The 12,102-nt window shown below is 39.6% G+C and overlaps 1 non-coding gene across 1 annotated transcript; it reads right to left on the bottom strand.

Annotated features, from left to right (window-relative positions):
• Positions 1 to 679: 679 nt before the first annotated feature.
• Positions 680 to 787, bottom strand: LOC148572092 (small nucleolar RNA R71). The gene has a single exon (XR_015880380.1). It is a non-coding gene; the product is annotated as a small nucleolar RNA R71 (small nucleolar RNA).
• Between the last annotated feature and the right edge of the window lie 11,315 nt (positions 788 to 12,102).

Raw genomic sequence — 12,102 nt, 5'->3', positions numbered from 1 at the left:
CCATTAACACTTCTATCCTCACCCCTGTGTTTGGATTCTCATCTTTTCCTTCTTCTATTCTTACTTTCTTCTACTCACATAAAGGAATCTCTATACTGTGACATAGAGGATTCCATATTTTCTTTTCTGCTTTCTTCTTCTTTTTCATATGAGCAGGAACAAGGATAAGAACATTCTTGTTGAAGCTGATCCTGAACCTGAAAGAACTCTGAAGAGGAAGCTAAGGGAAGCTAAAGCACAACTCTCTGGAGAAAATCTGACAAAAATTTTTGAAAAAAAAGAAGATATGGCCGAAAATAATAACAATGCAAGGAGGATGCTTGGTGACTTAACTGCACCTAATTCCAATTTACATGGAAGAAGCATCTCAATCCCTGCCATTGGAGCAAACAATTTTGAGCTTAAACCTCAATTAGTTTCTCTGATGCGACAGAACTGCAAGTTTCATGGACTTCCATCAGAAGATCCTTTTCAGTTTCTAACTGAATTCTTGCAGATCTGTGATACTGTTAAGACCAATGGGGTTGATCCCGAGGTCTACAGGCTTATGCTTTTCCCGTTTGCTGTAAGAGACAGAGCTAGAATATGGTTGGACTCTCAACCTAAGGATAGCCTAAACTCTTGGGATAAGCTGGTCACGGCTTTCTTAGCCAAGTTCTTTCCTCCTCAAAAGCTTAGTAAGCTTAGAGTGGATATTCAAACCTTCAGACAGAAAAAAGGTGAATCCTTCTATGAAGCTTGGGAGAGATATAAGCAACTGACCAAAAAGTGTCCTTCTAACATGCTTTAAGAATGGACCATTCTGGATATATTTAATGATGGTCTATCTGAACTATCAAAGATGTCATTGGACCATTCTGCAGGTGGATCCATTCACCTAAAGAAAACGCCTGCAGAAGCTCAAGAACTCATTGACATGGTTGCTAATAACCAGTTCATGTACACTTCTGAGAGGAATCCTGTAAGTAATGGGACGCCTCAGAAGAAGGGAGTTCTTGAAATTGATACTCTGAATGCCATATTGGCTCAGAACAAAATATTGACTCAGCAAGTCAATATAATTTCTCAGAGTCTGAATGGAATGCAAGCTACATCCAACAGTACTCAAGAGGCATCTTCTGAGGAAGAAGCTTATGATCCTGAGAATCCTGCAATAGCAGAGGTGAATTACATGGGTGAACCCTATGGAAACACCTATAATCCCTCGTGGAGAAATCATCCAAATCTCTCATGAAAGGATCAACAAAAGCCTCAACAAGGCTTTAATAATGGTGGAAGAAACAGGTTTAGCAATAGCAAGCCTTTTCCATCATCCACTCAGCAAAAGACAGAGAGTTCTGAGCAGACCCTATCTAGCTTGGCAAATATAGTCTCTGATCTATCTAAGGCCACTCTAAGTTTCATGAATGAAACAAGGTCCTCCATTAGAAATTTGGAAGCACAAGTGGGCCAGCTGAGTAAAAGGATCACTGAAACCCCTCCTAGTACTCTCCCAAGCAATACAGAAGAAAACCCAAAAGGAGAGTGCAAGGCCATTGAATTGATCATCATGGCCGAACCTACAAGGGAGGGAGAGGACGTGAACTCCAGTGAGGAAGACCTCCTGGGACGTCCAGAGATCAATAAGGAGTTTCCCTCTGAGGAACCAAAGGACTCTGAGGCTCATCTGGAGACCATAGAGATTCCATTAAACCTTCTTATGCCATTCATGAGCTCTGATGAATATTCTTCTTCTGAAGAGAATGAAGATGTTACTGAAGAGCAAGTTGCCAAGTACCTTAGTGCAATCATGAAGCTGAATGCCAAATTATTTGGTAATGAGACTTGGAAAGATGAACCTCCCTTGCTCACCAATGAACTGAGTGATCTGGATCAACTGAGATTGCCTCAGAAGAAACAGAATCCTGAAAAGTTCTTAATACCTTGTACCATAGGCACCATGACCTTTGAGAAGGATCTATGTGACCTTGGGTCAGGGATAAACCTCATGCCCCTCTCCGTAATGGAGAAACTGGGAATCTTTAAGGTGCAAGCTGCCAGAATCTCATTAGAGATGGCAGACAACTCAAGAAAATAGGCTTATGGACTAGTAGAGGACGTGTTAGTAAATGTTGAAGGCCTTTACATCCCTGCTGATTTCATAATCCTAGACACTGGGAAGGATGAGGATGAATCCATCATCCTTGGAAGACCCTTCCTAGCCACAGCAAGACCTGTAATTGATGTGGACAGAGGAGAGTTGGTCCTTCAACTGAATAAGGACTACCTTGTGTTTAAAACTCAAGGATCTCCTTCTGTAACCATGAAGAGGAAGCATGAAAAGCTTCTCTCACTGCAGAGTCAACCAAAGCCCCCACAGTCAAACTCTAAGTTTGGTGTTGGGAGGCCACAACCAAACTCTAAGTTTGGTGTTGGGAGGTCCCAACCTTGCTCTGATTATCTGTGAGGCTCCATGAGAGCTCACTGTCAAGCTATTAACATTAAAGAAGCGCTTGTTAGGAGGCAACCCAATGTTATTTAATCATTTTTATTTTATTTTCTCTTTGTTATTTCATGTTTTATTAGGTTGATGATCATGTGGAGTCACAAAAACTACTAAAAAATTGAAAACAGAATGAAAAACAGCATTGAAAATAGCACACCCTAGAGGAAGGACTTACTGGCGTTTAAACGCCAGTAAGGAGCATCTGGCTGGCATTTAACGCCAGAAGAGAGCATGAAACTGGCGTTAAACACCAGAAACAAGCAGCAGTCTGGCATTTAAATGCCAGGATTGCACCCAGAAGAAAGCTGGCGTTAAACGCCAGAAATAAGCATCAGACTGGCGTTTAACGCCAGAAACATGCACCACACTGGCATTCAACGCCAGAAACATGCTATAGACTGGCGTTGAACGCCCAAAACAAGCATGGAAGTGGTGTTTAACGCCAGAAACATGCTGCAGTCTGGCGTTAAACGCCAGGATTGCCTACAAAGGGCGTTTACACGCCTAATAGGTGCAGGGATGAGAAATCCTCAAACACCTCAGGATCTGTGGACCCCACAGGATCCCCACCTACTTTTTCTCTCCTCTTCACACATTTCCATAACTCTCTTCCCCAAATACCCCTCACCAATCAACTCAATCACTCTTCCCCATCACTTCTTCACCAATCACATCCATCCTCTCTTCCCCAAAAATCCCACCTATCTTTAAATTCAAAATAATTTCCCTCCCAAACCCAACCATAAATGGCCGAACCCTAAACCCCTCCCCACTCCTATATAAACCCCTCATTCCCTCTTCATTTTCACACAACAAAACCCTCTCTTCTTCCCCTTGGCCGAAACCATCTCTCTCTCCCTCTCCTCTATTTTTCTTCTTCTTCTACTTCTTTCTTTCTTCTTTTGCTCGGGGACGAGCAACCATTTTAAGTTTGGTGTGGTAAAAGCATAGCTTTTTATTTTTCCATAACCATTTATGGCACCTAAGGCTAGAAAAACCTCTAGAAAGAGGAAAGGGAAGGCAATTGTTTCCACCTCTGAGTCATGGGAGATGGAGAGATTCATCTCTAAGGTCCATCAAGACCACTTCTATGAAGTTGTAGCCAAGAAGAAAGTGATCCCTGAGGTTCCTTTCAAACTCAAAAAGAATGAGTATTCGGAGATCCGTCTGGAAATCCAAAGAAGAGGTTGGGAAGTTCTCACTAACCCCATTCAACAAGTCAGGATCTTAATGGTTCAAGAGTTCTATGCAAATGCGTGGATCACTAGGAACCATGATCAAAGTGTGAACCCGAATCCAAAGAATTGGCTCACCATGGTTCGGGGGAATACTTAGATTTCAGTCCGGAAAATGTAAGGTTGGCGTTCAACTTGCCAATGATGGAAGAAAACGCACGCCCCTACACTAGAAGAGTCAACTTTGATCAAAGGTTGGACCAAGTCCTCATGGACATATGTGTGGAAGGAGCTCAATGGAAAATTGACTCAAAGGGCAAGCCGGTTCAACTAAGAAGGCTTGACCTCAAACCAGTAGCTAGAGGATGGTTGGAGTTCATTCAACGCTCAATCATTCCTACTAGCAACCGGTCTGAAGTTACTAGACCGGGCCATCATGATCCATAGCATCATGATTGGGGAGGAAGTGGAAGTTCATGAGATTATACCTCAAGAACTCTACAAGGTGGCTGACAAGTCCTCCAATTTGGCAAGGTTAGCCTTTCCTCACCTTATTTGCCACCTCTGCAATTCGGCTGGAATTGACATAGAGGGAGACATCCTCATTGAAGAGGATAAGCCCATCACTAAGAAAAGGATGGAGCAAACAAGAGATCATGGACCTCAACATGAGCATGAGGAAATTCCTCATCATGAAATCCCTGAGATGCCTCAAGGGATGCACTTCCCTCCACAAAACTACTGGGAACAAATCAACACTTCCCTAGATGAATTAAGTTCCAACATGGGACAACTAAAGATGGAGCACCAAGAGTATTCCATCATCCTCCATGAAATTAGAGAAGATCAAAGAGCTATGAGGGAGGAACAACAAAGACAAGGAAGAGACATAGAGGAGCTCAAAAGCACCATTGGTTCTTCAAGAAGAGGAAGACGCCACCCTCACTAAAGTGGACTCATTCCTTAATCTCCTTGTTTATTTATTTTCCTATTTTTCGGTTTTTGAGCCTTATGTTTTATTTATGTTTGTGTCTTTATTACATGATCATTAGTATTTAAGTGTCTATGCCTTAAAGTTATGAATGTCCTATGAATCCATCACCTCTCTTGAATGAAAAATGTTTTAATTACAAAAGAACAAGAAGTACATGGTTTCGAATTCATCCTTGAAACTATTTTAATTATTTTGATGTGGTGACAATACTTTTTGTTTTCTGAATGAATGCTTGAACAGTGCATATGTCTTTTGAAATTGTTGTTTATGAATGTTAAATATGTTGGCTCTTGAAAGAATAATGAACAGGAGAAATGTTATTTGATAATCTGAAAAATCATAAAAATGATTCTTGAAGCAATAAAAAGCAGTGAATACAAAAGCTTGCAGAAAAAAAAAAGAGAAGAAAAGAAAAATGGCGAAAAAAAAAAGAGAAAGAAAAAGAAAAGGCAAGCAGAAAAAGCCAAAAGCTCTTTAAACCAAAAGGCAAGAGCAAAAAGCCAATAGCCCTTAAAACCAAAAGGCAAGGGTAATAAAAAGGATCCAAGGCTTTGAGCATCAGTGGATAGGAGGGCCTAAAGGAATAAAATCCTGGCCTAAGCGGCTAAACCAAGCTGTCCCTAACCATGTGCTTGTGGCGTGAAGGTGTCAAGTGAAAAGCTTGAGACTGAGCGGTTAAAGTCGAGGTCCAAAGCAAAAGAAGAGTGTGCTTAAGAACCTTGGACACCTCTAATTGGGGACTTTAGCTAAGATGAGTCACAATCTGAAAAGGTTCACCCAGTTATGTGTCTGTGGCATTTATGTATCCGGTGGTAATACTGGAAAACAAAGTGCTTAGGGCCACGGCCAAGACTCATAAAGTAGTTATGTTCAAGAATCAACATATTGAACTAGGAGAATCAATAACACTATCTGAACTCTAAGTTCCTATAGATGCCAATCATTCTGAACTTCAATGGATAAAGTGAGATGCCAAAACTATTCAAGAGGAAAAAGCTACAAGTCCCGCTCATCTTATTGGAGCTAAGTTTCATTGATATTTTAGAATTTATAGTATATTCTCTTCTTTTTATCCTATTTAATTTTCAGTTGCTTGGGGACAAGCAACAATTTAAGTTTGGTGTTGTGATGAGCGGATAATTTATACGCTTTTTTGCATTGTTTTTAGTATGTTTTTAGTATGATTTAATTAATTTTCATTGTATTTTTATTAGTTTTTAATTAAAAATCACATTTCTGGACTTTACTATGAGTTTGTGTATTTTTCTATGATTTCAGGTAATTTCTGGCTGAAATTGAGAGACTTGAGCAAAAATCTTATTCAGGCTGAAAAAGAACTGCTAATGCTGTTGGATTCTGACCTCTCTGCACTCGAAATGGATTTTCTGGAGCTACCGAACTCCAAATGGCGCGCTCTCAATTGCGTTGGAAAGTAGACATCCAAGGATTTCCAGCAATATATAATAATCCATACTTTGAATAAGGATAGATGACGTAAACTGGCGTTCAACTCCAGTTCCATGTTGCATTCTGGAGTCAAACGCCAGAAACAAGTTGCAAAGTGGAGTTCAACGCCAGAAACAGGTTAAAAACTGGCGTTCAACTCCAAGAGAAGCCTCTACACGTGTAAAGCTCAATGCTCAGCCCAAGCACACACCAAGTGGGTCCCAAAAGTAGATTTCTGCATCATTTACTCAATTCTGCAAACCCTAGTAACTAGTTTAGTATAAATAGGACTTTTTACTATTATATTTATATCTTTTGGATCATCTTTGATTAGTTTTATGCTATCTTAGACTTTTGTGAGGGCTGGCCATTCGGCCATGCCTGAACATTTATCACTTGTGTATTTTCAACGGTAGAGTTTCTACACACCATAGATTAAGGTGTGGAGCTCTGCTGTTCCTCAAAGATTAATGCAAAGTACTACTGTTTTTCTATTCAATTTAACTTATTCCGCTTCTAAGATATTCATTCGCACTTCAATATGATGGATGTGATGATCGTGACAGTCATCATCATTCTCAACTTATGAACGCGTGCCTGACAACCACTTCCGTTCTACCTTAGATTGAATGGATATCTCTTGGATATTTAATACAGGGGACCGAGTCCGAGTTATTAGTGTCTTCGTGGTATAAGTTAGAACCCATAGACGGCCATTCTTGAGAATCCGGAAAGTCTAAACCTTGTCTGTGGTATTCCGAGTAGGATTCAGGGATTAAATGACTGTGACGAGCTTCAAACTCGCGAGTGCTGGGCATAGTGACAGATGCAAAAGGATCAATGGATCCTATTCCAGTATGATCGAGAACCGACATATGATTAGCCATGCAGTGACAGCGCATTGGACCATTTTTACTGAGAGGACAAGTGGCCATTGACAACAGTGATGCCTAACATACAGCTTGCCATGGAAAGGAGTAGGAAGGATTGGATGAAGACAGCAGGAAAGCAGAGGTTCAAAGGGACGAAAGCATCTCTATACGCTTATCTGAAATTCTCACCAATGAATTACATAAGTACCACTATCCTATTTTATATTTTATTTATCTTTTACTTATCAAATTCATAAAATCAGTTGAATCCACCTGACTGAGATTTACAAGGTGACCATAGCTTGCTTCAAGCCGACAATCTCCGTGGGATCGACCCTTACTCACGTAAGGTTTATTACTTGGACGACCCAGTGCACTTGCTGGTTAGTTGTACGAAGTTGTGAAATAGAATTAAGAACATGAACGTGCATATTGAGTTTTTAGCGCCGTTACCAAGGAATGATCACGATTTCGCACACCAACTATTATACCCTCTTATATACTTATATCTTGTTATCTTATATCCTTATCCTGTGGCTTAAGTTTGTAGCTTCGTGTGAATATTTCGCGCTTTTGTAACTCTGTTTTTTAGCTTTTTTTATCGGACTTCTAGAATTAAAATTCCCTTATATATATATAAGCCTTAGATTTGTCATAATCTTTGATTAACCTTTGCTTTACAGAATGAGATAAGGCTTAGGGTAATTAGGGTAATTATGGTGATGGATGGAGTTGCTAAAAGATTACGATTGTACCATTTTGTATCATCCTGGAAAAGTAAATATTGTAGCAGATGCTCTCAGTAGAAAATCTATGGGTAGCTTGTTCCATATCACTCTTGCAAGGAGACCAATTGTTGAAGAAGTTCATCAATTGGAGGCCGGTGGAATTCAATTTGACCTTGGAGAATCAGCAGTTTTCTTAGCACATGTTCGAGCCCAATCTTCTCTAATAGAATAGATCAAGGCTGCAGAAAGTGATGACTCGAAACTAAGAAAGCTTATGGAAGATGTTTGCAATGGGAGGAACTTAGACTTTTCTCTTGATCAGATGTTTAACGTTGTGGTCAACGCTTATGTGTCCCAGATAACCACAACTTGAAGAAAGCTATTTTGGAAGAAGCTCACAATTCTAAGTATGCAGTTCATCTAGGCTCCAATAAGATGTATCAAGATTTGAAACAATTATTTTGGTGAGAAGGCATGAAGAAAGACATAGGAGATTTTGTTTCCCATTGCTTAACTTGCCAACAAGTTAAAGCTGAACATCAAAGACCTGTTGGGTTATTGCAACAAATTGAGATACCTGAATGGAAATAGAAAAAGATTACGATGGATTTTGTAACAGGTTTACCTCGTAGTTTTAAAGGTTTTGATTCAATTTGGGTAATGGTGGCTAGAATGACGAAGTCAGCCCACTTTCTTCCAGTGAAAACAACTTTTAGTGGAGCTCAATATGCTCAACTTTATGTTGATGAGATAGTTAAACTACATGGAATCCTAGTGTCCATTATTTCAGATCGTGGACCTCAGTTCACCTCTCATTTTTGGAAATCTTTTCAAGAAAGCGTTAGGAACTCGTTTGGATCTTAGCATAGCTTTTCACCCTCAAACCGATGGACAGTCGGAAAGGACGATCTAAACATTGGAAGACATGTTAAGGTGTTATGTTCTAGATTTTGGTGGAAATTGGGATAGCTATCTACCTTTGATCGAGTTCTCTTATAATAAAAGTTATCAAGCCATCATTCAAATGGCACCATTTGAGACTATTTATAGAAGAAGATGCAGGTCACCTATTGGGTGATTTGAGGTTAGGGAGGTTAAACTTTTGGGGCCAAATTTGGTACAAGATGCAGTTGAGAAGGTTCGCATAGTAAGAGAGCGTTTATTAGTAGCTCAGAGTATATTAAAGGCTTATGTTGGTAACAGAAGGCGTAACTTAGAGTTTTCAGTGGGTGATCAGGTATTTCTTAGAGTGTCGCCTATGAAAGGAGTGATGAGGTTTGGGAAAAAAGGCAAGCTTAGTCCTTGCTAGATTGGTCCATTTGAGATATTGGATAGAATAGGTGCAGTTGCTTACTGCTTGGCATTGTCGCCTGAATTATGCATGATTCATCCAGTGTTTCGCGTATTAATATTGCGCAAATATCTTCCTGACCCATCTCATGTGCTCGCACCACAAGCCATAGAACTAAAGGAGGATTTATCATTTGAAGAGGAACCAATGGCTATAGTTGATCGCCAAATAAAGAAACTACGTTCTAAAGAGATAGTATCTGTGAAAGTTGTTTCGAAAAACCATTCGGTAGAAGAAGCAACTAGAAAAGTGGAGGATGTCATGCACGACAAGTATCCATATTTGTTTGAAACTGAAATAAATTATCATATAAGTTTGAAATTTGGGGCTCGAATTTCTTAAGGGGGAGAGAATGTAGTAACCGAGAAAGAAAGGAAAAAACAAAAAGGGGGGGAGGGAGAGCACGTGGGAGGCACATGCCCCCACCTAAACATTTCTTTTTCTCTTCCCCGCACTCTTCTCCTTTCAACAACCCCTTCCCTTCTTTCATTTTTATTTTATTTCTTCCCAATAACAAAACTTAAAACCCTTTCTTCCCTTCCCTTCCCAATTACATTCCCTCATCTCTTCCTTATCTCTTCTCCTTGCAGCTAACCACCCGATATCATCAAATTCACCTTCATCATCTTGCTTTCTTTTTTTCTCTACTCTACCTCTACTTATTCAAATCTCATTTTCTCAGAACCCCAAAATCATGGGATTTCAACTTAATGAGTGAAAGAAGCATTCAACTTTTAAGTTCCAGTTATTATTAAGGTTTCAAGATAACTTTTTGACTCAATACTTAGCCATATCCCAATTTTTGTCATCCCTATAGTTATGGGTATGAATAAATCCGAATTAGAGTTATTAGGATTAGAAAATTTGGCGCTTCTGTCAAATTGAGTAAGATTTTGTTAATTGACAATATTGTTAGCTTACAAATATTATTATTGTCATATTTCTAGAGTTGTAAAGTTATTGGACATCATTTGGTAGCTCATTGACGCGCTCAGAGTTGCTTCCGGTTCTATGGAATCAAGTTGTGAGTGAATATTATGTCTATAATTGTTTTCAAGTGTATTATTATCGATATTTAAATTGAATTGTTATTTCTAACTGGTGCGCGTGTACGCAAAATCCCACACCTTTTCGTACAGCAGTAGTACCAGCAAGTGCACTGGATCGTCCAAGTAATACCTGAGCGAGTTAGGGTCGATCCCACGAAGATTGTGGCTTGAGGCAATCAATGGTTGTCTTGCAGGTCTTAGTAAGGCAAAATAAGAAGTTTTTTAATTATATGTTGAATGATTATATCTCGTAAATGCTTGGATAAAATAATAGGAATTATATGATGGGAATTGAGTTGAGAGTCGGAGTTGCTATCTCTTTCTGAACTAACTCTGGTACTACTATCTTCTTTGCTTGTGAATGATCTTCTTCTATGGCAGGCTGTAAGTGATCAAAGCCATTGCTCGGGGTTATTGATCTCCTCTGCTACAGAATAAACGCCATGGCCCTTGGTCATTCAATCCAATGGAGGGTGAAGCTCTAGCAAGTCATTCTCTTTGCGATCCTACTTAAAACGCCACAGACAAGGTTGAATCTTCTGGATCAGAGAACGCTGCTTCTTGGATTCTAGCCTATACCACGGAGACCTTAACTGGTGTCTCGAGAAGTCCCCAACGAAGTCGTGGATTAACCATCTAAGTGATGTATAAACATAGCTGTTGGCTCATGCTTTTCTTCCAGGTACTCACACGAACCCAAGTAGACGCGGGTGTTTGTCAGGTACGTTCGTCTTAATGTGATGAACAGAGCTAATTTGTTAGATCATCCTGTTCATCACGATGAAGATCGGATATACATCTTAGAGATAGATCAGACACGGATCGAAGAAGAAGAAATAGTACTTTTATTAATTCATAGGACTCAGAAGGGCTCCTCCCCTCAACCTAGGAGGTTTAGAAACTCATACGGAGGTAAAACACAATGATAAAAATGTATAATGAGAAAAGTGATGTAAGTTGTTTGAATGACATGAATAAAATCCCTTAAATACTAAGCTAATGACTAGTAAGGGTACAATAGTCTTTTTAGTGCTAAAATCCACTTCTAGGGCCCACTTGGTAAGTGTTTGGGATGAGCTTGATGAGATCCACGTGCTATGAGGTTTTTTGGGCATGGAATGCCAGCTAGGAGGTCCTCTTTGGGCCTTTGGACGCTGGGCTCTGCTCTTTGGGCGCTGGACGCCTGGAAGGGGGCAAGAAGCTGGCGTTGGATGCCAGTTTTGGACCTTATAATCCGAAGCAAAGTATAAACTATTATATATTGCTGGAAAGCTCTGGAAGTCAACTTTCCATACCTGTTAAGAGTGCTCTATTTGGACTTCTGTAGCTCCAGAAAAGCTCTTCCAAATGAAGGTAGGTCAGATTTGGACAGCATCTGCAGTGCTTTCTCTGTCTCTGAATCAGACTTCTGCTCCAACTCCTCCATTTCAGCCAGAAAATACCTGAAATTGCCCACAAACACAAAAACTCATAGTAGAATAAAAAATGTGAATTTATCACTAAAACCTATAAAAACTTAATAAAAACTAAATAAAACACACTAAAAACTATATGAAAGTGATGTCAAAAAGCGTATAAAATATCCACTCATCACAACACCAAACTTAAACTGTTGCTTGTCCCCAAACAACTAAAAACACAGTAGGATAAAAAGAAAATTAAGATACAATAAATTTTTAAGTTTCAAATGAAGCTTAGTTAAAAATCAGATGAGCGGGACTTAGTAGCTTTTTGCTTCTAAATAGTTTTGGCATCTCACTATCCATTGAAACTCAGAGATGTTGGCATCTTTAGGAACTTAGAGTCCGGATGATATTATTGACTTTCCTATTTAAGCTTATTTTGATTCTTGAACACAGCTTTCAGAGTCTTGGCCTTGACCCTAAGCACTCTATTTTCCAGTATTACCACCAGATACATTCATGCCACAGACACTTTAACTGGGTGAACCTTTTCAAATTGTGACTCAGCTTTGCTAGAGTCCTCAGATAGAGGTGTCCAG

This window comes from Arachis ipaensis, chromosome B3 (genome assembly GCF_059453495.1).
Source record: "Arachis ipaensis isolate K30076 ecotype BB chromosome B3, ASM5945349v1, whole genome shotgun sequence".
Classification (NCBI taxonomy): domain Eukaryota; kingdom Viridiplantae; phylum Streptophyta; class Magnoliopsida; order Fabales; family Fabaceae; genus Arachis; species Arachis ipaensis.
The sequence above is the reverse complement of the archived record's forward strand: the minus strand, read 5'-3'. Positions and strand labels throughout refer to the sequence as shown.